Raw genomic sequence first — 4,968 nt, 5'->3', positions numbered from 1 at the left:
GAGTAGAATGAAGCTGACCCTACATGCTGATCTTAGGTCAGTTTTGTGTTTTAAATCGATGGTCAGCAGTGGACTGATGTTTAAAATGTGGTGACAAACCAGCAGAAAAACATGGGATTTTGGGTAACATGGGGATTGGGTAAATTGGGGTATGGGTTAACATTGGTTTTGGTAACATGGGTTTTGGTATCATGGGGTAACATGGCGTTCTGGGTAACATGAGGTTCTGGGTAACATGGGGTTTTGGGTATAATGGGGTTTTGGATAAGATGGGGGTTTGGGTAACATGGGGTTTTGGTAACATGGGGTTTTGGGTAACATGGGGTTTTAGGTAACATTGGGTTCTGGGTAACATGGGGTTCTGGTAACATGGGGTTTTTGGGTATCATAAGGTTTTGGGTAACATGGGGTTCTGGGTAACATGGGGTTCTGGTAACATGGGGTTTTTGGGTAACATGGGGTTTTGGGTAACATGGGGTTCTGGGTAACATGGGGTTTTGGGTAACATGTGGTTTGGGGTAACATGGGGTTTGGGGTAACATGGGGTTTTGGGTAACATGGGGGTTTGGGGTAACATGGGGTTTGGGGTAACATGGGGTTTGGGGTAACATGGGGTTTGGGGTAACATGGAGTTTGGGGTAACATGGGGGTTTGGGGTAACATGGGGTTTGGGGTAACATGGAGTTTGGGGTAACATGGGGGTTTGGGGTAACATGGGGTTTGGGGTAACATGGGTTTTGGGGTAACATGGGATTTTGGGGTAACATGGAGTTTGGGGTAACATGAGGTTTTAATAATTTTAAGAGAGAAGCTCAATTACGTCTGTTTTGTGTTCCAGAATGTATTTATTTTTGACTCTGTCTTCATGTCTTTATCTTATTTAGTGTCTCTTAGATTCTTTATCTTATTTAGTGTCTCTTAGATTCTTTATCTTATTTAGTGTCTCTTAGATTCTTTATCTTATTTAGTGTCTCTTAGATTCTTTATCTTATTTAGTGTCTCTTAGATTCTTTATCTTATTTCGTGTCTCTTAGATTCTTTATCTTATTTAGTGTCTTAGATTCTTTATCTTGAAGTGTTTCCATTATTAGTCCAGGTATTATTATAATCATCTGTTCATTCTTTGTATTTTTAAACATTTTTTAATAAAGGGGTTTGTTGTTGTTTACCTCTCATGATGTTATTGATTATAAACGTTATGATATTGATTATGATGTAGATTAGTGCTATTTTGTTGTTAGTAGTATATAGATAATGTTATTGATTATAAATGTTATATTGATTATGATGTAGATTATTGTTATGATGTTGCTCTCTAAACTGTCATGTAATCAACTGAATGTTTTTAATAAAATTACAGGCTGTCAATCTTGTGTGATTTAATTATTAGACAGACTACAACATACAGTATGAATTAACTGAGATCAGTCTGTGTGATTCCCCTCTTGGACAGACTACAACATACAGTATGAATTAACTGAGATCAGTCTTGTGTGATTCCCCTCTTGGACAGACTACAACATACAGTATGAGTTAACTGAGATCAGTCTTGTGTGATTCCCCTCTTGGACAGACTACAACATACAGTATGAGTTAACTGAGATCAGTCTTGTGTGATTCCCCTCTTGGACAGACTACAACATACAGTATGAATTAACTGAGATCAGTCTTGTGTGATTCCCCTCTTGGACAGACTACAACATACAGTATGAATTAACTGAGATCAGTCTGTGTGATTCCCCTCTTGGACAGACTACAACATACAGTATGAATTAACTGAGATCAGTCTGTGTGATTCCCCTCTTGGACAGACTACAACATACAGTATGAATTAACTGAGATCAGTCTTGTGTGATTCCCCTCTTGGACAGACTACAACATACAGTATGAATTAACTGAGATCAGTCTGTGTGATTCCCCTCTTGGACAGACTACAACATACAGTATGAATTAACTGAGATCAGTCTGTGTGATTCCCCTCTTGGACAGACTACAACATACAGTATGAATTAACTGAGATCAGTCTGTGTGATTCCCCTCTTGGACAGACTACAACATACAGTATGAATTAACTGAGATCAGTCTGTGTGATTCCCCTCGTGGACAGACTACAACATACAGTATGAATTAACTGAGATCAGTCTGTGTGATTCCCCTCTTGGACAGACTACAACATACAGTATGAATTAACTGGTCATACATTTGGCAGGAGGTTAGGAAGTGCATCTCAGTTTCCACCTCATTTTGTGGGCTGTGGGCACATAGCCTGTCTTCTCTGATTTCCAAATTGACCTCTTGGCAAAGGTAGCCTATACATTCTGTGGTGCTCTATTCTGGAATATTACCTGGCGTTTGTCGCCCCCTGGTGGAAAGAACGTAATATAATCCTTCTCTCTATATTTCTGTGCATTTTGTACCTCGCAGCACACCGTACAAATATTCAAAGTTAAACGCCGATATTACCGTTCTGCTAGCAGCAGGATAATATGTTGGCAGCACACAGCATATTATTTTTTTTCTAAATAAAAAAAATTATAAAATAAAAAATTATACAAATATATATATTTTTTTTCTAAATAAGAGTCCCTCTGAAAGGACAAGCTCAAATTTGACAATATCGATTATTTTAGCACTGTAGTTCAATACAACTGTTTTTCACAGCATTGCAACCACTTTTGAAACAAATGGATAATTTGACATATTTTAATATTGTATAATTTATACCAGCATTTATTTTGACAGTTTCCAAACTAAATACTGGTATGTTGAAAGCTGTTGTGTAGGTCAAGTCAAGCTGTGCCTGGAGGAGTGGGTATTCAGTACTCTAATATAGCAAAACATTTTCCAAACGGCCCAGTGAAGGAAAGGCACCCTGTGTGAAAAGCACGAGAAACAGTGATACACTCTGAATGACCTAAATGATGAATCCCATATTGGTCTTTCACAGTCAGACCAACCCAAGCTGTACTGTTCAGTAGGATAATAGTAGACCAACCCAAGCTGTACTGTTCAGTAGGATAATAGTAGACCAACCCAAGCTGTACTGTTCAGTAGGATAATAGTAGACCAACCCAAACTGTACTGGTTAGTAGGATAATAGTAGACCCACCCAAGCTGTACTGTTCAGTAGGATAATAGTAGACCAACCCAAGCTGTACTGTTCAGTAGGATAATAGTAGACCAACCCAAGCTGTACTGGTCAGTAGGATAATAGTAGACCAACCCAAGCTGTACTGGTCAGTAGGATAATAGTAGACCAACCCAAGCTGTACTGTTCAGTAGGATAATAGTAGACCAACCCAAGCTGTACTGTTCAGTAGGATAATAGTAGACCAACCCAAGCTGTACTGTTCAGTAGGATAATAGTAGACCAACCCAAACTGTACTGTTCAGTAGGATAATAGTAGACCCACCCAAGCTGTACTGTTCAGTAGGATAATAGTAGACATTTTATTGAAACAGAGAAACTGAGTCAGAAATTCACAAATTCAGAATTTCAGGTTTTTGTTCTAAAAGTCAGACTTTTTTTAAACAGAAAAACAATCAATTGTTCTAAGTCCATAACTTACAAAAGGAGACCATGTTTGAGGTTTGGGGAAAATCTAAGAAATTTACATTTTTGAGAGTAGTTCCCCTTTAATTAAAGTGTGTTGGATTAGCAGTGTTTATATAGTACAGACACCTAGCACTATTGTTGGATTAGCAGTGTTTATATAGTACAGACACCTAGCACTATTGTTGGATTAGCAGCCTTTATATAGTACAGACACCTAGCACTATTGTTGGCTTAACAGTGTTTATGTAGTACAGGTACCTAAACTATTGTTGGATTAGCAGTGTTTATATAGTACAGACACCTAGCACTATTGTTGGATTAGCAGTGTTTATATAGTACAGACATCTAGCACTATTGTTGGATTAGCAGTGTTTATACAGTACAGACACCTAGCACTATTGTTGGATTAGCAGTGTTTATATAGTACAAACACCTAGCACTATTGTTGGATTAGCAGTGTTTATATAGTACAGACACCTAGCACTATTGTTGGAGTAGCAGTGTTTCTATAGTACAGACACCTAGCACTATTGTTGGATTAGCAGTGTTTATATTTATATAGTACAGACACCTAGCACTATTGTTGGATTAGCAGTGTTTATATTTATATAGTACAGACACCTAGCACTATTGTTGGATTAGCAGTGTTTATATTTATATAGTACAGACACCTAGCACTATTGTTGGATTAGCAGTGTTTATATTTATATAGTACAGACACCTAGCACTATTGTTGGATTAGCAGTGTTTATATTTATATAGTACAGACACCTAGCACTATTGTTGGATTAGCAGTGTTTATATAGTACAGACACCTAGCACTATTGTTGGATTAGCAGTATTTATATTTATATAGTACAGACACCTAGCACTATTGTTGTATTAGCAGTGTTTATATAGTACAGACACCTAGCACTATTGTTGGATTAGCAGTGTTTATATAGTACAGACACCTAGCACTATTGTTGGATTAGCAGTATTCATATAGTACAGACACCTAGCACTATTGTTGGATTAGCAGTGTTTATATAGTACAGACACCTAGCACTATTGTTGGATTAGCAGTGTTTATATTTATATAGTACAGACACCTAGCACTATTGTTGGATTAGCAGTGTTCATATAGTACAGACACCTAGCACTATTGTTGGATTAGCAGTGTTCATATAGTACAGACACCTAGCACTATTGTTGGATTAGCAGTGTTCATATAGTACAGACACCTAGCACTATTGTTGGATTAGCAGTGTTCATATAGTACAGACACCTAGCACTATTGTTGGATTAGCAGTGTTTATATAGTACAGACACCTAGCACTATTGTTGGATTAGCAGTGTTTATATAGTACAGACACCTAGCACTATTGTTGTATTAGCAGTGTTTATATAGTACAGAAATCTTGTGTTTATTT

This window comes from Oncorhynchus clarkii, unplaced genomic scaffold, assembly GCF_045791955.1.
Source record: "Oncorhynchus clarkii lewisi isolate Uvic-CL-2024 unplaced genomic scaffold, UVic_Ocla_1.0 unplaced_contig_1599_pilon_pilon, whole genome shotgun sequence".
NCBI lineage: Eukaryota > Metazoa > Chordata > Actinopteri > Salmoniformes > Salmonidae > Oncorhynchus > Oncorhynchus clarkii.
Note: the sequence above shows the minus strand (reverse complement) of the source record.